The sequence below is a fragment of the Aotus nancymaae genome, unplaced genomic scaffold (assembly GCF_030222135.1).
Source record: "Aotus nancymaae isolate 86718 unplaced genomic scaffold, 86718_ANA_hifiasm-v0.15.2.pri h1tg000059l, whole genome shotgun sequence".
Classification (NCBI taxonomy): Eukaryota; Metazoa; Chordata; class Mammalia; order Primates; family Aotidae; genus Aotus; species Aotus nancymaae.
The window spans coordinates 31,624,992-31,651,113 of record NW_026988473.1 but is presented as its reverse complement, the minus strand read 5'-3'; the positions used below and the strand labels follow the sequence as shown (position 1 = coordinate 31,651,113).

The 26,122-nt window shown below is 33.8% G+C and overlaps 1 long non-coding RNA gene across 1 annotated transcript in view; it reads right to left on the bottom strand.

Annotated features, from left to right (window-relative positions):
- Nucleotides 1–8,224: 8,224 nt before the first annotated feature.
- The window catches only part of LOC135270199 (uncharacterized), a 351,270-nt gene continuing 333,372 nt past the window's right edge, over nt 8,225–26,122 (bottom strand). The window contains exon 3 of the long non-coding RNA XR_010338406.1: nt 8,225–8,304. This is a non-coding gene — a long non-coding RNA (uncharacterized LOC135270199). The remainder of the gene's footprint in view (nt 8,305–26,122) is intronic.

Genomic DNA, 26,122 nt, shown 5'->3' with positions numbered 1-26,122 from the left:
TTGATTCATTCATTTACGTTTAAGTATGCAAAGCATAAAAATGTTGCCAAGGTAAAAATTATACAAAAAGATAACAGAAAAGTATCAGGTCCCCACCAAAATTCCTCCACTTCACTTTCAAACACTCCCAAAAGATAATCAAAATATTTGTTTCTGGTTTATTCTTCATGTGAGTTTCCATGGTGATGATTTTTGCTTATAAAAATATAAGTAATACATATATATTTTCTTATTTTTTCATTCTTGCACATTAGGTAATATTAAAAACATGCTTACATGCTTTTGTACCTTTTTTTTTAACTCAACAATATATCCTGGAATCACATAGTGTCATTTTTCATTATTTGTCGCAGCTACATGATAATCTATTGTCTGGGTAGGCCACAGCTAAACACTCCTAAGTAAGCATTAGGTTACTTCTGATATTTTATAAATTCAAGCAATGACTCAATAACCTTGAATAGCTCTATTTCATATTGTTGAATGTGTACCTCTAGGGCAAATGACAAGAAATAGAATACTGGGTTGAATGTGTAAGTAGTTTTGACAGATTTGCCAAATTTTTCTCTGTAAGTGGTGTACCAATTTGTATTCCCACCCGCCGCATATGGGATGTCTGTTTCCCTACAACATCACCAACTGAACAGGTTGTCAAACTTTAATATTTCCAATTTGAGAACTGAAAGACGATACCTCAGTGTAGTTTAAAACCACATTTCTTTGATTATAAATAAAGTTGAATATCTTTCTGACAACTTTAATACTTTTCATGTAAATTGTTTGTTCATTTCTTTGGCCCATTATTTAATTTTTGAGTTTTTTCCCCTAAATTTAAAATAATTCATTTATAAATAATCCTTAAGAAACTAAGTTTATGAAAAATAATAAAAATTTCCTCAAATGTTAAAGAATTTATTATATATGTCTATATATACATTACATTTATATGTAAATATACACATATATATAAATGTATATACATATACAACTATATGTATATATGTATATGTATACTTATATATGTATAATAGACATTTATATATGTATAATAGACATTTATACATATATGTATATATATTTGCAATTATAGACTTTCCAAATAAATATATAATATTAGAAATAATATGTTATATATCATCACACTACCGGACATCAAACTATACTACAAGGCTACAGTAATCAAAACAGCATGGTACTGGTACCAAAACAGAGATATAGACCAATGGAACAGAACAGAGGCGTCGGAGGCAACACAACGTATCTACAACCATCCGATCTTTGACAAACCTGATAGAAACAAGCAATGGGGAAAGGATTCCCTGTTCAATAAGTGGTGTTGGGAAAACTGGCTAGCCATATGCAGAAAGCAGAAACTGGACCCCTTCCTGACACCTTACACTAAAATTGACTCCAGATGGATTAAAGACTTAAACATAAGACCTAACACCATAAAAACCCTTGAAGGAAACCTAGGCAAAACCATTCAGGACATAGGCGTAGGCAAGGACTTTATGACCAAAACACCAAAAGCATTGGCAAAAAAGCCAAAATAGACAAATGGAACCTAATCAAACTCCACAGCTTCTGCACGGCAAAAGAAACAGTCAATAGAGTGAATCAGCAACCAACAGAATGGGAAAAAATTTTTGCAGCCTACCCATCTGACAAAGGGCTGATATCCAGAATTTACAACGAACTAAAACAGATTTACAAGAAAAAAACAAACAAGCCCATTCAAAAATGGGCGAAGGATATGAACAGATACTTTACAAAAGAAGACATACATGAGGACAACAAGCATATGAAAAAATGCTCATCATCACTGGTCATTAGAGAAATGCAAATCAAAACTACATTGAGATACCATCTCACGCCAGTTAGAATGGCAATCATTAAAAAATCTGGAGACAACAGATGCTGGAGAGGATGTGGAGAAATAGGAACACTTTTACACTGTTGGTGGGAGTGTAAATTAGTTCAACCATTGTGGAAGACAGTGTGGCGATTCCTCAAGGACCTAAAAATAGAAATTCCATTTGACCCAGCAATCCCATTACTGGGTATATATCCAAAGGATTATAAATCATTCTACTATAAGGACACATGCACACGAATGTTCATTGCAGCACAGTTTACAATAGCAAAGACCTGGAACCAACCCAAATGCCCATCGATGATAGACTGGACAGGAAAAATGTGGCACATATACACCATGGAATATTATGCAGCCATCAAAAACGATGAGTTCGTGTCCTTTGTAGGGACATGGATAAACCTGGAAACCATCATTCTCAGCAAACTGACACAAGAACACAAAATCAAACACCACATGTTCTCACTCATAGATGGGTATTGAACAATGGGAACACATGGACACAGGGAGGGGAGCACTATACACTGGGGTCTGTTGAGGGGGAGTGTGGGGGGACAGTGGGGGGTAGGGAGTTGGGGGAGATAGCATTGGGAGAAATGCCAGATAGGGGTGAAGGGGAGGAAGGCAGCAAATCACACTGCCATGTGTGCACCTATGCAAAAACCTTGCATGTTTTTCACATGTATCCCAAAACCTAAAATGCAATTAAAAAAAAAATTTCCTCAAATGTTAAAGAATTTATTATATATGTCTATATATACATTACATTTATATGTATTAATATACACATATGTATATATGTATATGTATACTTATATATGTATAATAGACATTTATATATGTATAATAGACATTTATACATATATGTATATATATTTGCAATTATATACTTTCCAAATAAATATATAATATTAGAAATAATATGTTATATATCATATATAATATTTGCAATATATATTATGGATACAGAGTTAATATTCCATTTGTATATTAAATTATTATAAATTAATAGAACTTATATTCCCATATATTGATTTATGATAGACTAATACATATGAAATATTAGCCCTTTATCTGTGATATATGTTATAAATATTTTCTCATGGTTTATTTCTCTTTTGACTTTGCCTATACAGTTTTTGTTATGCAAAGGTTTTTGTGGTTTTAATCTTATGAAGTTATATTTAGTTCATCTCCATTTTGACTCATAATCAATATCCTTTTCTATACCAAGGTTATAAAGAAATTAACTCAGGTTTCTGCTATTACTTTCATGGTTTCATTTTTACATTTAACTCTCTGATCTATTTGGAGTTTATTTTTGTGTTTAATGTGAAGTGTAAATCAAATTTTATTCTGTTCATATAGTTATCCCAGTTCTTCAAAACCATTTAGAAAATGTTTATATTTCTCCAGTTATTTAAGATGCCACCTATATTCCTGTGTGCCCAGGACTATTTCTGGACTTTTATTTTATTCCACTGGTGTGTCTCTGTCTGTTCATGTTCTAATATCACACTGGTTTAGTAGATTGTAATATCTAATAAGTCTAGTGTCCCTAAATGCTTTTTTTCCCATTTTTTTCCTATTTGTTCTTGTTATTTTGCCATATAAACTCTAGTAACTAGAAAGCTTGTGGTATAGTTACTGATATTTACTGAATTTATAATTTAATTTAAGGAAAGCTGAAGTACTTTTCATATGGGTTTGTATATTCTTCGTTAAGTTCATTTGTAAATTTTTTTATTTTTATTGTGTATATAATTTTCTTTACCATTAAATCCCCTAACTGGTTATCATTTTATTAAGGTTATAGATATCTTTACATTATGTCAGCTACCTTATTAAACTCTTAGTGTTTGAGTATGTTAGTTTTATTATTGATTCCCTAAGGTTTCCTAAGAACACTTTCATGTCATCTGAAAATGGTTATTGATTTCTCTTATATAACTGCATTGGCTATTAATTCAGTGTTAAATTGTAGCCAATATAGTGGTGGATTTTTGTCCTGATCTTAGTGAAAATGTCACTAGGGCTTCCCCATTTTTTACCATCTTAAGTTGCTGGCTTTATGAATGATGTTAATGCATTTTATCAAGCTAAGGAAGTATCCATCAATTCATTCTTATAGTTTTCTGGTTTGAAATCAGCAAGGAGTGTAGAATATGTCAAAGGTTTTGTTTTATTTTGTTTTTCTCAAGTGTCTATGAAGATTAATCATGTTATAAGTGACGTTTTTCTGTAATTTTCTTTTTGTACTGCCTTTATCAAATCATTACAGATTTGGTAGAATTTATTTGTGTGTCTTTCTAGGCTTTCTCTATTTATTTTATAGAAATTAGTAAGTTTGGGAAAACGGGCAGCCCTAATATATTATCTATGTAATCTATAAAAGCCGTCTGGCCCCTGTGATCTGTAGGCCCCAAGGCAAGAACACAAATGGAGATCTGCATAATATCTCTAAATATTCCAGAGTTATACACTAAGCAATAAACTGCGAATACTGTGTTTTGTCTTTCTGCTTCGATAAATACATCTTCATAGGGGCCTATAAGACCAAGTTTAAATTTAGAATTCTCATATTCCTCACAGTTTTGTTCTGAATCATAATGCATGGAGAATGGCGATCACAGACACCTCATTTGTTTCACCTTTTCTTCTTCCTCTGGGTAGCCACAGTAGATGTGTGTGTACTTCTGAGACCACATGACAAAGTTCTGTCTATAGTTTTCTCATGTCACTGTCTCCACAAAGAGCTGCCTCTTGTCCATTCCTTGGGCAGTTTGTCCTTAGGAGTACTAGCCTGGGATGGGGGCCCCTAAAGTCTCTGGAAATGCATGCAAGTTTATTTGAGCATGATATTTCAGAGTGCAATGTACTCAGATCATGGTCAAGAAAGGGTAACATGGATTTGGTGTGGAAATTCCATTTGGCCCTGTAAAATCCTTGTCTCTTGGAGAAAGACATGTCTTGAAGAGGGTCAGAGTGGTCCTATAAGTATAACCATGCCCTCATACAACCTATACAAGGTTGCCTGAGTCCAAAGGGAGTGGTATTAAAGAATAAAGTAAAATGGTTTTGCCTATCAAATTTGCATGTTTTGCATGTGTTTTTTGTTGTGCAATACTAGTGAAAGTGTGGACAATGAGATTTTCTTTTCATTGCTAGTAATTGAACTATTTGAAAAGCAATTTGAACATATGTATATATTTATCTAGTACTAACACATTTGGGAATCTAATTTTAAAAATTAATGTGAAGGAACTAAAAGCTTTATTTTGGAAATGATTGTTGTAAAATTTTATATGATGGTCCCAAATGGGAAATAGTGAAATGTCCAATTCTGAGAGACTAGGTAAGCAAACTATGATCTTTTCACCAAGTAGAATATGACTTAGACATTGAAATTATTATTACTATTATTTTTAGGGAGAGTCTCACTCTGTCACTCAGCCTGGAATGCAGTGGTGCTATCGTGGCTCACTGAAATCTTGGACTCCTGGACTCCTGAGCTCAAGCAATCTTCTTACCTCAACCTCCCCTGTAGCTGGGACTACAGACATGTGCCATGATGCCTGGCTACCTTTATTTTTATTTTTTGTAGAGACAAAGCCTTGCTATGTTGCCCAGGCCAGCTTGAATAGCTGGATTCAAGCAATCCTCCTGTCTCGGCCTCCCAAAGTGCTGGAATTACAAGCATGAGCCATCTTACTTGATCTATTATTTGGAAAACTATATAATGCCATATAATATTGTTTGTGGTGTAATGTTGAAAAAATAATATACAAATTATATATAGTTATACAATTATATATATAACACTATATACAATGTGGTTTAAACTGTGTTAAAATAATCTTTTCATAGAAATAAAGGACAAAAAATCTGCACAGTATATTGTGTTTGTGTTTGAGTGTTAAGAATAGGGGTGAGTTATTTTTCTTGGTTTTCTTTTCAGATATTTTGTATTTTCTTTCCTAAGAGTGTATTACTGTAACGTATAAAATATGATAAAAGGTCAAACCCACTTATCTCTAATGTCCATTCCAACTCTAGCATGGAGTAATTTTTGTCCCTGAATGATCAAAAGCTTGCTTTGTTTTTCATACATTTTCTTGTCTCTACCACTTGTATATTAATCCAAGATTTATAGTTTATACCTGTCTTGAAATACATTAATGTTAGCTAAGCTTACAAATAGATCTTAACATTTTGAGGCAGATTCCTGTTCTGGACAGCCTATTTTCTCACAGTAAGAATTCATTCAATGTAGCTAAGGTAAGTTTTGAGTATAATCAGGCTGGACCAAGACCCTGGCCATTAATGTAAACTTATATGCACTGCATTGCTAGGAATTTTTCCTGGCTTAACAACATATTGAATGCAGGGGCTTATCTAGAAAGAGTTAGAATTTTTTTGGCTGGTGAATTGATTTTGCATCAGCTACTCTTGTACTACCTCTTGCTCTTGATGTAAAATAAGATTACCTTACTAAAAACATTTTAATATTATTAAAACGTTGAGTTTCATGACATATTTTGTGGGATTTCAAAACCTCTGAGTTAATATTCTGTCTGTAGCTTGGGTCCATATCAGATCTTAATATTTATAAAACGAAGAAGATGCTTACACAGCCTTGCATGAAAACACTGCTTGATTCTAAGACCTGAAGTTAGCACTGAACAACAGTGGATGTCAAAGTTGGCCAGAATTGTGCTCAGATGGAAGCCTCATCATTTACTATCTATGCAACTTTGACTGATCGTTTAACTCTTCTGAATTTGAGATTACACCTCTGTAAACTGTGAATAATCTTAACATGGAGGCTTGTTGCAAATATTACATAACATAATGTTAGAAAACACATAATAGGAGTTCAATCAACTAAAGTTTTAATTAACATCATAACTATCTAGAGATTGGCTTACAATACTATAATCTCAAAAGTCGATATTGAAATGTTGCATTTTGGCAGAACCCAGTATGAAACTATTGCACTAATGAAGTCCACTGTTCAAGAAAACACATGTCTAAATATGGATTTTTGTGTTGACTCATTGGCTTAAAGCTTAAACATTAAGAAATTCTAAACTAGAGAAAGGATGACGACATGATTGGTAGCAATATGCTGGCTATGAAGCTAAAGCTGGAAAGTAAAGGATGCTTCATTAAATAATGGCAGGAAATTATATAGATAACTAGTTATATTTAAGAGCCATTTGATTAATAAACCATTATTGGTTAATATGAGAGAAGCACTTGTATTTCAGGCAACAGGTTACAATAGAACTTTGTCCTTGCTAATCTTAAACTTGATTGACTCATACTAAATAGTTACTTCCTTGGTTCAATTTTCATATTATAAATTGTAGGCAAAAATAAATTCCTTATTTTACTAATATTAAACAAAATCATATTTTTTAAGCATCAAGCTGAATACTTGATACCTGTACGTGCTCAATTACCATAGCTCCCTCTATAACATTCAGAGCAACTCTGGAATAACATTCCTTTACTAAAGATAGATATTGAATGCTAAAATAATTCTGTAGTATTTTAGGCAGTGGGAAAATCTAAAACAGTGAAGGAAATTTCTGACTCTCCCTGGGCTCCTGTGTTTTTGCTGTAGTGGCCTAACCACCCCTTCCTGGAGTTCTGGGGACCATCAGGCAGGACTGTGACAATGACAATAAATCATCCCCCAAGCTTGCTGCAGTTTCATCTGGGGGATGCTTCCAGATACAATTATTACCTACATGTTGCACAGTTAGGAAAATGCAGAGCAAATGCAATGTTACCAATATTTTAGCCAGAATTTCTCAGACCTTTTCAGTCCCAGATACAGAAACCCAGACCAATCTATGGAACCATGATTACATGGATGCTCTTCTGGACTTATCACTTTAAGGAGCTTCCTGAGAATCCCCTTGAGTGTCCTGAGGATAAAAGGTTTGTTTACAGATGCAAAGAAGAACTGAGGCCCTTATTATCTCTGTGGCCTCATATAAGTCACTCAGCTTCTCCAAGTCTCATTTGGAACCTGAAACAAAATTTCCTGTCCTACATGCTGCAAAGGGTCATGAAGGCCTAATAGGATAAGGGATCTCAAAATGTTATTGGGAAAACAAAATGCAATGCTCTTTATAACACAAACTAGGATTGTTATCTCCAGAGGCTAAAAGATTACATCTTTAAAGGTTTTTAAATAATTAAGAAATGATGACCTTGCAAACAGAGCCAATAGAGAACTAATTGGGACAGCAAATGAAGTTGCAGAGACTGATAAGGATATAATTGAAAACCTTTGGAAAACAGAACTCTGTTTTGGGCCCTCTTCTGTTGGCATCTTACCTTGTTTCTTGTGTTCGGATTCAGCTGCTGGAGACTTGATTTTCATGTGTCACCACGTTACTGCCTCCAACTATATCTGGCTGGGAGAAAAACAATAAATAGTGAAGTGAGAAAGAGGAAGAGAGGAAAGAGAAAGGGGGAACAGAGTTCTGCATAGTGCTCCAAGGTCCCAGCAGAGGCCCACCCTGGCCTTATCCATTCTTATATTTTAGGTCCTAGGAACCAATGACCATTTAATCAAAAATACGGTTCTCATAGTGAGGGAAATTATATTCTTTTTGCCCAGTGGAATATTTACATGTTTACTGGTTATATTCTAGGATGATATTTACTATTCACTGAAAGTTTCAAGGGCAAACAAATACAGTAGAAATTTTGGAAAGACTCAAGAAACTATAAAATATTACCCGTTGACAGCACAATATTTTATAATGATATTTTGTCTGGTGGGCAGGGCTGTCTGTATAACACGAAGATTAAACCTCAGCTGGCAGTGGATTTTTATGTATTACCAAGGTCAGAAGCATTAAAAAGCCATTCTAAAGAAAATAAAGTCTGTATAAAGTAGTTCATGCACAAAATGCTTGTGGATGGTAAGTTGAAATGGGAATGAGAATAGCCCAGTACAGGGGCTTCTGGAAAGGTAAAAGATTACAGATGTTCTCTTGGGAAAAAGCCACAGAAGATGACAAGCTACATTCACAAGAAGCTATCCATGCAGAAAGTGAATTCTCAGAAATTGCTATGGGAGCCTTAAGTAATGACATTTTCCTTCAAATGCCATATAGTTTCAAAAATTCTCAGACTATCACTGACTTATTAGCAGAATAACCCCAAGGTAACTGATATCTCTTTTAAATGAATGATGTCTCTATAAAGGGCCACAATTAAAGAACCTTTCCCAATGTACAGGTGAAGAAACAAAGTTCAGAGAAGTCATAGAGGAAACAGGTGTTGATGCCAGCCAGAGTGCAGATCCAAACCACTTGAGCTCCAAAGTCAATTCTCTTAATCAGCTTACTATATGTATATAAATTCTTATTCATAATGAAGTGTGAACTAAGTAGGAACAGAAGGTTGTGGAACCTGGGAATTTACCTAAGTTTTCTTGATCTTAGTGTCTTTACTTTTTGAAAGAAATTAATAATAACACCCAAGGCCATAACACTCAATAATGACAGCAAAAAAATTTTTCCCACTTTTGATCTAGCACTATACAAATATTACCAGATAATACTTTATTTCTAGTATCAGGAATGTTGTAGACATTCAATAAATTTTACCAGTTAATTGAGTCAAGAATCTGCAAAATGCTTGTTTTCAGGCATGAATGGATTAATCCCAAACAGGACAAGGACTAGCTAAGAATTAGGGAAAAAATAAAACAAACAGAACATGATATATTGGAAGATAAATACAGTGGGGGTAGTAGTGGGAACAAGGGATGTATATCCCTATAGAACACTGTCATTCTCAATACTAAACTCTTATGTCTAAGAGAAAGGAAATTTAAACTGTCAAAAATATTTTAGTGCCTTAAGACCTTCAAAGAGATGTAAATCACCTAAGTAAAATATGAATGAAGTATTATATTGTTTGACAAGTATAAAAAAATAACATTTTATTCATATATTTCTTCAATCATTTTTTACTTGTGTTAATTTGCCTAAAAGTGTGCTTGGAAACAAGAATCAATATGACAAATGTGATTCCTGTCCTAATTGGGTTTACATTTTCATGCAAGATAGAGACAAGAAAATAAATACCATATTTATAAGTTATGATTGTGTTAAGTGCTGTGAAATAACAAAGAGACAGTTCTAAGCATGACTGGTATCTTACTATGTTTACGAGTTGATTTTGTAGATATGAGACCTGATGGCTATAATCACAGAATAGTTAGTAATTGTCGGCTATGGTTAGACTCCTGCTATGAAGAGGCAACTTAACATCCTTAACTTCTTTTGATGAGTTTCAACTTTTGTGCTTAAAATAATAGAAAGGGTTTATTTTCCCAAGAGTCAGTTATTCTGAGAACTACAGAGTTCAACTGTAGTTCAAAATGCCAACCTGTTACATTTTGACTGGGAAAATATGGCAAAGCATGATTTCTAAGAATTAATTATATCATCCGGGCACGGTGGCTCATGCCTGTAATCCCAGCACTTTAGGAGGCCGAGGTGGGCGGATCACGAGGTCAAGAGATCGAGACCATCCTGGCCAACATTGTGAAACCCCGTTGCCACTAAAAATACAAAAATTGGCCGGGCATGGTGGCATGCGCCTGTGGTCCCAGCTACTCAGGAGGCTGAAGTGGAAGAATCACTTGAACCCAGGAGGCAAAGGTTTCAGTGAGCCAAGGTTGCACCACTGCACTCCAGCCTGGCAACAGAGCAAGACTCCGTCTCAAAAAAAAGAAGAAAAATTAATTATATCATCCAAGATGTATCTGTGATAGCAGGGGTTGCTGGTAAAAGAATCCTATATGACAGAATCCATATGACAAGCATAACATAAAGAGACCATATTATGTTTAACGTGTATAATACAAAGAGAAGGCAATGATGGTACCTGGAAATATTTACAGAATTAGCAGATAGCCAAAAAAGCTTAAGTAAATCACCTTATATCATTGAGCCTTATTTTTCTTATCTGAAAAAAAAATGTTGGCAATTAATGTTGGGAACAAATGTTTCTTTGCTAATTTTGATGTTTCCTTGCAGGTAATGGGAACACAATTAGGATAACATTCCTAGCTTCTTTCTACCCTTTTACTTGTTCTGCTCCAGAAAAACTGGAATAGTGTGATTTGAATGGTAAATTTATAGAGAATAATATGGCAGTGCTCTGTTCAGCACCTCTCTTTTCTTTTTAGGAAGAAGCTGTAAAAGGGTGAGGTCTTTCCTTAGAGAGGCACCACTGAAGAGCTGACTGCCAGGGGTGGGTAAGTCTGTCAGTGTTAAGAAGCTGGATGATATTCTTTGATGACTGTAATTAGGTGATAAGGCAATAACATGCTGATCTGCTTAGAATTTTATTTCATTTTTCAATTAGTTCAGACTCTGATGTGGAAAACAAGTTTGATGTAAACCTTTAGCAATAATAATTTGAGACTTACAAATTCTGTTGTGCAAATCAAATGTAATGATGAATTTGAAACGGATGTATAAATTCAAAATCTCCACATAATTTTGTGCATTTTTAAATTCAAGCAATATGCCTTATAATGAAAACTCAGTTCTCAAAAGTAGAAGTAAGTGTTCAAGGATATAATTGAGGCTCAGGAATTTTTCAGCACTACTAGTGTATTCCCAAGATGCCTGAGCTTCAGGCAAAGCTGTTTCTATTGATCAACATAAGACTTATTTCCATCTTGATCTATAAGGCATAATTTCCTCATAAGGCAATTTCTATCCAGATAATTGTATCTGTTTTGAGTTAGATTGTGTCACTCAAAAAAAAGCTATGTCAGAGTCCTAATGCCTGGTACCCATCAATATGATATTTTCTGAAAATAGAGTCTTTATAGATGTAGTCAAATTAAGATGAAGTCATACTGAAGTACAGGATGGACCCTTAATACAATATGAATGGTATCCTTGTAAGAGAGAAGAGGCATACAGATAGTCACACAGGAGAAAAATTGCCCTGTGACATACATAGAAGCGGCAGAGAGATGCATCTATAGATCAAGGAACAACAAGGATTGATGGTAAACACGAGAAGTTACAACAGGCAAGGAAGGACACTTCCCTACAGTTCTCAGAGGAAGCACAGGCCTGACAATACCTTGACTTCAGACTTCTGGCCTCCACAAATACAAGAAAATAAATTACTGTTGTTTGAAGCCATCCAGTTTGTGGTACTTTGTTATGGAGGCCCTAGGAAATTAATACAGTGCCCATACCTAATGACAAAAAACCTGGGCATGACTTTTACTGCTACACTGAAAAGACTGGTACTCCTTGACCTCAGAGAACTAAGAAAGACCACGTCCCAGTTAGTTCCTTTTCCTCAGATGCTGTTGAGGCCAGTACTACAAACAACAGTTCCCAAACCAATGTTGGTAAAGTAGTGTTGTGTCCAGGAGCTCTGCAAATGGAAGAGTCATGGATGGCCAGATGGAAACTCAGTGGATTATACGTGTATTGACTCCCAAACTCTGGAGAGACCCAAAGTAATCCTAAAAATAAATTTCATCTTTTTGATATGAAGTAGCTGTGCTTTTGTGGTTTACTAAATTATTTTCCAGATCTGAGGCTCCATTGCCTGAACAACTATATGGATATAGTAGCTAACGGATCTACAATGTCTCCCAGTGCATATACTCCTAATCTCCCAGCTTAACTTCTGGGACTTAATGTCTTTAAAACCTTGGACCCCATGCCTCAGATATGACTCTTGGACACTTTTATTCTGACTAGTCTCTTGATCCCAATAGTATGCCTATTTTTATCTTCATATTTATAGTTGATAATGTTCCTGCAATATAAAAATCTCTCTGCTCCTATTTATCCTTCAAACTTCAATCCACTAAGTTATAATCCACTTCCACTGCAAATACCTTGCCAGTGACGGTAACCAAGATCAACCACTCCACTACCTTATATTCCTTTCTCGTGCTATTATATTTTTGTGTGTAAGTGGATTGTGGAGAGTGGAGAGAAAGTGAGCCTTGTCTTTCAACAGGATTTTTTAGCTTCTTCAAGGTATGCATTACTAGATTTTATAGTTTTATTATTCTTTTCAGTACCTAGCACAGTGAACTATTTACTAGTTGGTCAATACAACTTTAACTTGACTTGATGATATAGAAGTCCAGTGCTATTGTAATTTCTTTTTAAAGCAACTAAGTTGTGGATGCAGAATCTGGGCAAATCATGGGATTCCATTATCTTAAAGAATATATGAAAATTTTAGTCAGTCCTAGATGACAGAAAATAGTAAAGAAAAATATTTATTGAGCCACTGAATTATGTTTCAGATACTGCACTAAGAAATTTACATAGATAATCTCTTTTAATCCTTAGAGTAACTCTGAGTTCAGGGTCATTATTTCCAATTTTAAAATCAGAAAATTGAGTCAGAGGGCTTCTTGAAGAAATAAGAAGATTAAGCAAAAGGCCCTTGCATGATACTATGCTGTCTCTTCTCTTTCATTATTATATCTTAAGACATTTTGAGGAACAGAACAAGAATACCTTTGTATCCTATATAGAGATCAACTGGGAATGGTGGCTCACACCTGTAACCCAAGCACTTTTGAAGGCTGAGGCAGGAAGACTGCTTGAGGCCAGTAGTTTAAAACCAAATTGGGCAATATAGCAAGACTCCATTTTTATCAAAAAAGATATAGACATTAAAAAGTTTAAAAATAAATAAAAATAAATGGACAAGCAAACCACCACATCTATGCCTGGACATCTTGGTTCTTGGTGACATGAAACACACCACTTCAAGGGATGAATTCCATGTAGTATGTTTGATTCATGGAAAGTATTAGGGAAAAAAAAAGCTTCTTTGAAGGAAAAACATCTGCTATTAAAGTCACTTGAAAGACATTTTAAATAATTGATTTTATTCTTAAAGATTGTGATTAAAGAAAGCATTTAACTATTAACCTGCAAATTGACCTTTGTGATCTTGGAAAAGACAGGCTAGTTATTTTTGAATGTAGATTTTCTCTCACATTTCCAAAAAGAAGAATGAATGACTAGACCAGCAGAAGAATCGTGGTTGTTCCTCATCAGAGTTGGTGATTAGCATGCACCACCAGGCCTGGCTAATTTTTTTGTATTTTTAGTAGAGACAGGATTTCTCCACGTTGGTCAGGCTGGTCTTGAATTCCCAACACCAGGTGATCCGCCCACCTCAGCCTCTCAAAATGCTGCGATTACAGGCGTGAGCCAGCTCGCCTGGCAGAACTTCTGACTCTTAATGGCTATTCCAGATCTCTTTCCAAGCCGTGTTGCATCCTCAACATTTGTCAGCAATAAAAATATGCCATTAGCACTTCTCTTTTTCCTGTCAGGCTGAGAGATTCTCAGTCTCCAAACCTGACTAGAGACTGTACTAGTAAATTTCTTGAGCTTAAACCCTTTCTAGCTCTCGAGCAAGTTGGTCCAACCCATGGCCCCTGGGCTGCATGGGGTCCAGGACAGCCTTGAATGTGGCCCAACACAAATACATAAATTTTTAAAAACATTATGAGAATTTTTTGCCATTTATTTTAGCCCATCAGCTATCATTTGTGTTACTGAATTTTATGTGGGGCCCAGGGAAGCCAAAAGATTGAACATCCCTGCATAAGAGGCTAAGAACAAGAGGTCAATATTTTTTAGAGCTTTTGAATTAAGGAAATATTTCTAAAGCCCCTGACCTAAAACGGTTTACTGTACTGAGGCATCAAATGAATCTCTTCTTCCTATGAACCTCTGATCAAAAAATACCTTAACTAACAAGAGTACTGATGGCAAATGAGACAGGTCAAGTAGATTACCATGAGATGAGTGTTTGAGAAATGGCATGGGTAGCAAATGACAGGGGTGTTGGGGTTGGGGATTGTGTAGCAGAGTTCACTGAGGAAGAAAGAAGTCGAAGGTAGCCTCTGGAGCAAGAGAAAGTGACAATAGTGACTTGATAGAATCTGAATGTGGTTTTTCTTACCTTAGGCATATTAAGTGGGAATGAACAAAAATGATGGAGGGGCAAGAAGAATGAAGAAAAGATGGAAGCCAATGTTTATTGGTACTGTGTGCAGGTCCTGTGCCAGCATTTTCTTCACAATAACTCTGAGACAGTTGTTTTTAACCCCACTTTCTGGGGAAACTGAGTCTAAAATTGGTTTTAAAACTTCTTCCTCTAGTTAACAAGAATTAGAGTTGGAATTGAAATACAAGGCTGTTCTGTGGTGTTCGAAGTCCTCTGGCTGCAGTGCCTGACTCTCTAATATCATAACCCCTTTTGTTTTCTTCTATTTGCTGAACCCAATTGAATGAATTCTCACTGTGGAACAGTTTTTTCTGACTGCTCTCACTGCCAAAAACCCATCACCCTGTATTAAAAAGTACTTGACTATGTGTCAAAAAGAGAAATTGCTCTTCTTTGGTTAACTATTTTTAGCACAGATTATCTGACTAGCAGGTTTATCTTAAGTGATGCTGGCACTATTCATGGGGCCTGGACTACTACTAAAAATACAAATGCTAATTGTGCTGACAGCACTCAGCACAACTTTGGCTTTCAGCTCATTCTAATTGAAAGGCTGAGGCCTTGTTTCATGTAAATGTGCAAGAACTAGATGATTTTCTTAACTTCTCAGCCTTATCATCATACTCTGCTATATTTAGCATGTTTGCTTCCCTGAATAACCCAGTTGCCTGAAAATTTATTTTATCCATATTTGTTGAAAAGAGAGAAAGAGGTCATCAAGTATAACATTAGAATGGACTTTGGAGGCTCAGTTATACTGAGACATATCCTGTGGTACTTGGTTCAGAATGTGGTCCTTTGGACAAAAGAATCATGAATGAAAGAAAGTGATTTCTCATACTTGGAGCTCTCCAAATTACCCAAATAACCCCATATAAAAGAAGAATGATATTCTTGGCAGAAAATAAAGACATTCAGATTCATAATTATAATGTTTATAACCAAAATGAGCATTATCACTACTGATAGATGCAGCCAGAACATGAATACCATCATAGATCCATAGATTTTAAAATGTAACCACGAAGTTTTTGTTGAACCTTCAACAACTATCAGTTGTTTGTTTCTGTTGATCATAGTAGTCAAGGGTTCTCTAAAGTAATGGTCTTGTAAATAATGTATTGTGCTTTCGCGTGTTGTTTTGTTTTTGGATATATTTTCTATTCTTCTGTAATTACTGTCTGTCTCTCTGAGGCACCAAAAGATGTCATTTATTAATTGACAGCAGTTAGTAGTGAATATAAGCAAAATATAGTGAAGGATACAAGAAAAAGAAAGCTATTTAATGTTAGCTTCCAAATCAGTTCTGGCTCTGTCACCTCCTAGGAAACAAATGACTTTCAGCAAGTGATTTATCTCTGTAAGCAGCAGCTTCCTCAACTGGTAAGAAAATAAATAGAAAGAGGAGTATTAGAAATAGTCCTACTTAAAAGGAAATTTGTGACAAGTAAATAAGATAATATTAGTGGTAGTCAACACAGTGTAAGGCACATAGCAAATGCTCAAGCAATGGTATTTTTTTAAAAATTATGTACAATAGTAAAAAAAGGAGTATCTTTTAATTATATATCATTTTATTATTTTCTGTAAAATAAATGATTAGATATATAAATGTTTTTCCTTTGTCATGATAGCGTTAGATATATTTTATTTTTTCTGTATATTGTTTCTGTTTACATATTTTATGACATTTGCATACTGCCTTTTAAATTTAGCATAATTCTGTCATAAGTGCATTTACATAGTATTATGTGCTCTGGATTTACACGGTGTTCCACGAAGTACAGATAGTATATTACATTTTGGTCCCTGGATGTAGTAAACAAATTATGAAAGTTGGAAATCCCAGTGCTTCACTCATTCCTCGCTCAACACTAAATCCTACCACTTTTAAAATCTGTCCACCTATCTATCCTTAATGCTGTGTTCCTCATTTAGGCCATATTCATCTCCTTTATAATTAACTTGAAGATAGTAACAGCTGCATTACTGAACTTCCTGTCTCAGAGCTTGCCTTCCTTTGTTTCAATCACCCCTCACTTTGTAAAGAAAGTAATGTCTATAATTTCATATATGACTATTTTTCTTCTGTTTTTCAAAGACTTTTCATTTCCAGCCTCAAGAAATGCACTTAAACACAGTGACCTCAAAAACAGATGCAAATTCCTTGAGATGCTTATAAGATCCTTTAAGAGCTGGTTGTTTTCTCTCTAAATGTATTTTTTCTAAATATAAATGAATGCAATTCTTCACAGAATTGAATTTTAAAAGCACTGGTTAATGTAAAGTTATCATGGAGAGGTAAACATCTTCAAATATTCAAGAATATTTTTAAAAATTAAAAAATACTAAAGAAGGATGTGCTTTTTGATACTGATTACCTTAAATCCAAAACCATGTAATAAATGGCTCAGAAATCAATTAATAGATAGTTTTAACAGAATTCAGAAGCAGAAAAGAGAATAAAGTAAATATAAAAACTTAATATGTAACAAGGAAGTCAGTTTAAGTCACAGGAAGTAACGAAAATTAGTAAGTTTTGCTAGAATAAATGACTTCTCACTAAAAAGAAAATAAAATTGATTTTATTCATCACATAAACAGGAAATGTAAGACTACATACATTAACTATTAAATGTGAAAATAAGTAAGATATTTTAAGCCAAAATATAACATTGTAGTCTATTGAAAATAGACTTTTTGTAAAATTTGTATGGGAGAACTTTTGTCTTTAACAATGTACCCAGAATCCAGACATATGTATAGGTTTTAAGAATATACCATTAGTGTCCAAAAGTCACCTTATAAAAGTTGTAAGAAAAATAATAGAATAGCAATGGAAAATATTTACAATAAAATATATGACAAATACAATTTATTATATTAACTGTTTGAAAAATCTCTCCAATGATTCAGAAAAAGACAAATATTTTTATAATAAAATTGTCAATGAATACAAATGGGGAACTCACAGAAGAGAACATCATGTCAACAAAATATGTACAAAGATGTTTAATATCACTTGTGATAAAGAAAATTTTAAAGAACAGTTTTTAATAATTTAGTGATTTTAACAATTTAAGCAACAATTAAATACATTTATATCAATTTGGCAATAATTATAAAGGGCAGTACTACTCATTGCTGGCAACAGTGTGGTTAAATGCATTGACATTGATGTTGGAAATGTGAACTGATAAAATATTTTCCTAAAGTACTCTTGTTGTGGTTTATCGAATGAACATTATAGAAGACAGCAAGTAACAAAACAATCTAATTTATGGTATGTTTGCCTATAGTATATGACAGAAATAATGTGAAATTACATACAAACACACATATGCACATACATAGGCACACACACATGATTGAAGTTGAAAAATGTGGAGGATGTGAAATATATTTGTAAGGAAATGTTTTAGATAAAATTTAAAAATACTCATTTTATGGAATATGATACAAGTATTATAAAGAATAAACTAAGCTTTTTGGATGAGAAGATTAATTTACTGTACATGTAAAAGTTCAACTAAATAATAATAAAGGAATAAGTAGATACAACCAAAATAAAGAGAAAAGAAAGCTATTAAAAGACAAAATGTTTTAACAAATTTCCTCAAGACACCAAGAAGATAAAATGTAAATGTTATAAAAGAGACCACAGAAAGCTACAACAAAGAATAGAGATAAAAGGGACTTTAAAGGTGAGAAGGATTAATCTCCCTTCAGAATGCTACAGAAATCCAGAATTTAAGACTTACAGGTACAGTGTTGGTGAGATTGATGCTAAAAGTAGGTAGGTCATATGAAAGCTACATACAGAATAGTTACCGTCTTGTACTTGAAGGAAGAATACTGTATAGTCTGTAGCCAGCATTTAGTATGCATATAGTATCAGATTAAATACTATATTGAAGCCACGAGAGAGAAAAACAACTGTGAGGGAAAGGATATTTTTGATAAGACTATTGAACCAAGAGTCTTGAGATAACTAAAAAAAAGGCTGGGTAGACTTAGTAGACTTAGGTGCCTGTGAGTAAAGCCAGTTTGGCACCTCAGAGTTCCTCAGAATAAAGGCTGTTTCCCTACCTCGTTACTCTCATACTTAGATCGCTGGTTAGTCAGTTTTCCCCCTTAACTTTTTTATTTTTTTATTATGAAATATTGGCTGAAAAAGAGAAACACTACAGACTTTAATAAATTCTGTAATATAAAAAAAATTATTTATGAAGCAAAAGAAAAATGCCTTGGGAAAGATTAGTTCAAGAACAAGAAAAAGCTTAAAAACATATAGTTAATTTATCCTTAACAATAGGTAAGAGATCTACTATGAAACAAGAAAAGTCATTATGAATAAATAAGTATCCAGAAGCATGAAAGAACTATAAGAAATTTAAAATAAATATTTTTACTTAAAAATACATGATTTGTGAGATAAAAACCCGCAAATCACTTAAAAAATAAGACAAAAAGGAAAAATGAGTATATTTGAGAGGAAAGGCACAAGACAGAGGATCAATCTGATGATCAAATATCAAAATACTAGGAGTTCCCCAAGATCAAGTTTGGAAATACAAATAACCGAAAACTAAATCAAAATATCTTTTCTTTTTTCAGAAGAAAGGGATGTGCTTCAGCAAAATGAGACAGAAATTCAATAAAGACGACATGGAATTCAAGTAACAGTAGTTTCAAACTGCCATTTGGTAAAATTTTAGAATAGCACATATGTCTTATACCTAATAATAGTAAATAATCAGATCAGAATGGTACATAAAAATAAATGACCTATCTTGGAAGAAAATATGTGTGTAGGTGGGAGTAGTTTGGGGAGAATGGGGATTCAAGAAATTTCTGACTTGAACAAAAAGGTCTTTTTTTTTTAATGTGAAGAATAAATCAAACAGCTGATTAAAGCCAGATTAAAAAAAAAAAGAACATATTTATTTGGAAGGTCAAACTGAAGAAAATATTCTGAATAGGGTTCAGAAAGACACAATGATAAAAGGAATGAAAGTGATATTATGGGACATATAAAATGTAGTGAGAAGGAGAAATACACATCTGATGAGAACGATTCAACAAAAAGAGACAATGAATCAAATATAAAATGTGAGAACTTAATAATTAAATATGTTCTGTAATTGATTGAATACAAATATTCTAAAATCTGGGTATCTCAACAGAGGCCCACACAAATTTTAAATAATAATAAATTCATACCATGTTACATCCTAGTGAAATTTCAGAATGCTAAACAGAATAAAACTATCTTAAAAGTAGCAAAAGTAAAAAGATTGCCACCAAAAAAAACCCATAGCTGCCTCAGAGTCAGTCAGAGTGGAAACAGAAAATAGAGGTGTGACATCTTGTTTACAGAGAAAATAAATATCAATCTAGATTTGTTATATTCAGTAAAATTATTTTCCAGATTGAGAAGAAATAAAGGTATTTTCATACTAAAAGTAAATACCTGAGAGCATACATAATCAATAGGTGATATTATATTTAAACAATATTTATAAAATGTTCCTAAAGAAGGAATGATACCAGAAAGAACACACCAGATGCGAGAAATAAGCTTAAACAATGAAAATTGTAAACTTCTACGTAAATGTAGGTAAATATTGGCTGCATACTATAATAACAATTTTGAATTTGTGAGTTTAGGATTCAGTTTATTTTAAAAAATCAACTGTCTCTAAGTAAGGGGTAATGGAATCAGATTTAAAGGTTTTTGCAATTCACTTATTGTAAAGGGGATAGGTAACAATTTATTTAAATTTCATTAAATTACATATGCACACAATGCGGGAGAGTTACCCCTTTACAGATGAGAAAACGTGTATAACTTCCAAATAAGTGGAGAAATAGATGGTAATTTAAAACTAAAAATCACACTAATCAACTCAAATAAATATAAGAAGCAGGACACATACAAATATCAAAATAATTTGCTAGAGATATAAATAAAAGAATGTTCATCGTCAGAACAATGTAAAATCAACAAGTTTGTCCAATCCAGTAACAAAAGTAGACAGATTGGATTAGAAAAATATCCAAGTACATGCTATTTTAAAAGTCACAACTAAAATAAACTCTGAACATAAAAGACTAAAAAAAATTTTTCAATAATTATTTGAGATAGTAAAAAAAAGTTTTTAATAAAATTAATAAATACTGAAAAACTGGAATAGCTCTATTAACATATATAAAAAGATTGAAGGCAAAAACCACCACCAAAAATAAAGAGAGTCACAAATAAAAGCTTTTATTCAGGAGGAAATATATACATTTTAAATATAAATTATAATAAAAGTTTCAAAATATATAAATACATGATTGAATTAAAAACAAAAATTTGCAAGTTAATCATAATTGGGACAAATATTTCAAACGTTCATTTTAGTGTGACTGAGAGACAAAATGAGTAGTAGTATTTAAAGTATTTAAATAACTTAGTTAACAAACTAGCAAAAGTATCTAATAACTATATGCAAAACACTGCCTCCAACTGGACAGTACACTTTCTTTACAGGCATAAGTGAAACAATTTAAAAATTGAACATGTTCTAGGGTATAAAGTAAATCTATACTGATTTTAAAGGGTTGGTGTCATATTCATCATATTCTCTAGCCACCTCACAGATAAATTAGAAGTCAATAATGAAAAGAACTTTAAATTATACGTACATTCAGAAAATTCAACAAAAAATACTTCTAAATAATACAGGGGTCAAGGAAAATAAAAATTATAAAGTTTTTGGGATAAAGGCAATTTTATATATATATATATACACACACACACACACACACACACACACACACACATACCAAACGTATGATTACCTTTAATGATTAAATTAGGGGAAAAAAAGAGAAGGGTTAAGAAATTGATCTGCGTGTCTAACTTAAAAAATTAGTTGGAAAAAAACTAGACAATGACCACAAATAAAGTAAATGTCAGCAAAAAAATAAAGATAAAAACAGACATTGAAACAATGGTACATTTTAGAAAACAAAATAAGTCAAGAACTGAAAAATCTAATAAAGTTCCAAAAATTGGCAAAATTAATTAAGAAAACAGAGGCACATGTAAACAATAATACAAATAGAGTCAAGGTATGGCCACAAATGAAGCAGGCATTTATATCTTGATAAGATAATAAAGAATAATACGAAAAGATTCATGCCAACAGATTTGAAATTTAGATGACATAGCAAATTCAAAAACAAAAATGAATCACAAGAAAATAGGAAATAGAGTGCTCCAGGATGCCTACATATACGGTTAATTACTATAAAAAAAAGTAAAAAGTAAAAGTATCTTTAACAGAAATTTTGGAATTATGGCATCCTTGGTTTGAGGAGAAGGGGCTGTATTGTGGGGGGATATTCTTTTACCTAAACTGTGTGTAGGTACATGCTTGTTCCTTTTGCACATATTCCTTAAAGAGTGTACCAAATCAGATATTCACCCTTTAGTATGTCATATGTATTTAAAAATAGCAAAATAAAAATACATAAAAATAAAGCACAAACACTATACATGTGTGCATATGTTTAGAGAAGAGTGGAAAGTTATTCATCTGGTCTGAATAGTTGATTACATCACTAGAGTTGAGATGGGAAAAAAGCAAGGGTATATTAAGATTAATTTCTTTTAATTGTACTTTAAGTTCTGGGGTACATGTGCAGAACGTGCAGGCTTGTTACATACTTACACATGTGTCACGGTGGTTTGCTGCATCCATCGCCTCGTCATCTACATTAGGTATTTCACCTAATGCTATGCCATCCCTAGCCCCTCACCCAATGACTGGCCCCAGTGTGTGTTGTTCCCCTCCCTGTGTCCATGTGTTCTCATTTTTCAACTCCTTCTTATGAGTGAGAACATACGCTGTTTGATTTTCTGTTCTTGTGTTAGTTTGCTGAGAATGATGGTTTCCAGCTTCATCCATGTCCCTGCAAAGGACATGAACTCATCCTTTTTATGGCTGCATAGTAGTCCATGGTGTATATATGCCACATTTTCTTTATCCAGTCTATCAATAATGGGCACTTGGGTTGGTTCCAAGTCTTTGGTATTGTGAACAGTGCTGCAGTAAACATATGTGTGCATGTGTTTTTATAGTAGAATGATTTATAATCCTTTGGGTATATACCCAGTAGTGGGATTGCTAGGTCAAATGGTATTGCTATCTCTAGGTCCTTGAGAAATCACCACACTGTCTTCCACAATGGCTGAACTAATTTACACTCCCACCAGCAGTGTAAAAGTTGTCCTATTTCTCCATATCCCCTCCAGCATCTGTTGTCTCCTGACTTTTTAATGATTGTATTCTAACTGGCATGAGACGGTATCTCAATGTGGTTTTGATTTGCATTTCTCTAATGACCAGTGATGATGAGCTTCTTTTCATATGTTTGTTGGCTACATAAATGTCTTCTTTTTAGAAGTGCCTGTTCATATCCTTTACCCACTATTTGATTTTGTTTTCTTTTGTAGGTTTGTTGAAGTTCTTTGTGATTCTGGACATTAGCCCATTGTCAGGTGGGTAGACTACAAAAATTTTCTCCCATTATATTAGTGGCCTGTTCACTCTAATGATAGTTTCTTTTGCTGTACCGAAGCTTCGAATTGTCTATTTTGGCTTTTGTTTACATTGCTTTTGGTGTTTTAGTCACGAAGTCCTTGCCCATGCCTATGTCCTGAATGATATTGCCTAGGTTTTCTTCTAGGGTTTTTATGGTAGTAAGTTTTATGTTTAAATCTTTAATCCATCTGGAGATAATTTTTATGTAAGATGTAAGAGAGGAATCCAGTTTCAGCTTTCTCCATATGGCTAGCCAGATTTCCCAACACCATTTATTGAATAAGGAAGCCTTTCCACCTTGCTTTTGTCAGGTTTGTCAAAAAACAGATGGTTGTAGATGTAGGGCCTTATTTCGGAGGCCTCTGTTCTGTTCCATTGTTCTATATCTCTGTCTTGGTACTAATACTGTGCTATTTTGATTACTGTAGCCTTGTAGTATTATTTGAAGTCAGGTAGCATGATGCCTCCAGCTTTGTTTTTTGTTATTGTTGTTTTTTCTTAGGATTGTCTTGGCTATTTGGGCTCTTTTTTGGTTCCATACGAAATGTAAGGTGTCTTTTTTCCCAATTCTGTAAAGAAAGCCAATGGTAGCTTGATGAGGATAGCACTGAATCTGTAAATTGTTAGGCAGTATAGCCATTTTGACGATACTGATTCTTCCTAACCATCAGCATGGAATGTTTTTCCATTGGTTTGTGATTTTGCTTATTTCCTCAAGTAGTTCTCCTTGAAGAGTTCTTTCACATCCCTTGTAAGTTGTATTCCTAGGTATTTTATTCTCTGTACAGCAATTGTGAATGGAAGTTCACTCATGATTTGGCTCTCAGTTTGTCTGTTATTGATGTATAGGAATGCTTGTGATTTTTGCACATTGATTTTTGTATCCAGAGACTTTGCGGAAGTTGCTTATCAGCTTAAGGAGATTTTGGGCTGAAACAATGGGGCCTTCTAAATATACAATCATGTTGTCTGCAAATAGAGGCAATTTGACTTCCTCTTTTCCTAATTTACATCTTTTTCTTGCTCAACTGCCCTGGCCAGAATTTCCAATACTATGTTGAATAGGTGGTGAGAGAGGGTATCTTGTCTTGTGCCAGTTTTCAAAGGGAATATTTCCAGTTTTTACCGATTCAGTATGATACTGGCTTTGGGTTTGTCATAAATATCTATTATTTTGAGATACATTCCATCAATACCTAGTTTATTGGAGTTTTTAGCATAAAGCGCTGTTGAATTTTGTCGAAGGAATTCTGCATCTATTGAGATAATCAAGTGGTTTTTGTCTTTGGTTCTGTTTATGTGATAGATTACATTTTTTTATTTGAGAATGTTGAACCACCTTGCATTCCAGGGATGAAGCCAACTTGATCATAACGGATAAGATTTTTGATGTGCTGTTGGATTCAGTTTGCCAGTATTTTATTGAGGATTTTTGTATAAAGAATCATCAGGGATATTTGATGAAATTTTCTTTTTTATTTGTGTCTCTGCCAGGTTTTGGTATCAAGATGATACTGGCCTCATAAAATGAGTTAGGGAGGATTCCTTCTTTTTCTGTAGTTTGGAATAGTTTCAAAAGGAATGGTACCAGCTCCTCCTTGTACCTCTGGTTGACTTCAGCTGTGAATCAGTCTGCTCCTGGACTTTTTTTGGTTGGTAGGCTATTAATTGCTGCCTCAATTTCAGACCTTGTTATCCATTCAGGGATTCGACTTCTTCCTGGTTTAGACTTGGGAAAGTGTAAGTGTCAAGGAATGTATCTATTTCTTCTAGATTTTCTAGTTTATTTGCATAGAGGTGTTTATAGTATTCTCTGATGGTAGTTTGTATTTCTTTTTGATCAGTGATGATATCCCCTTTATCATTTTTTATTGCATCTATTTGATTCTTCTCTCCTTTCTTCTTTATTAGTCTGGCTAGTGGTCTATCTATTTTGTTAATCTTTTCAAAAAACCAGCTCCTGGATTCATTGATTTTTTTGTAGGGTTTTTCCTGTCTCTATCTCCTTCACTTCTGCTCTGATCTTAGTTATTTCTTGTCTTCTGCTAGCTTTTCAATTTGTTCTTGCTACTCTAGTTCTTTTAGTTGTGACATTAGGGTGTTGATTTTAGATCTTTCCTCCTTTCTCTTGTGTACATTTAGTGCCATATAAATTTCCCTCTACATACTGCTTTAAATGTGTCCCAGAGATTCTGGCACATTCTGTCTTTGTTCTCATTGGTTTTGAAGAATATCTTTATTTCTGCCTTCATTTCATTATTTATCCAGTAGTCATTCAGGAGCAGGTTGTTTATATTCCATGTAGTTGTGTGGTTTTCAGTGAATTTCTTAATCCTGAGTTCTAATTTGATTTCACTGTGGTCTGAGAGATTTTTTTTTATGATTTCTATTCTTTTGCATTTGCTGAGGAACATTTTACTTCTAATTATGAGGTCAATTTTAGAATAAGTGTGATATGGTGCTGAGAAGAATGTGTATTCCGTTGATTTGGGGTGGAGAGTTCTGTAGATGTCTATTAGATCCACTTGGTCCAGATCTGAGTTCAAGTCCTGGATATCCTTGTTCATTTTCTGTCTCATTGATCTCTCTA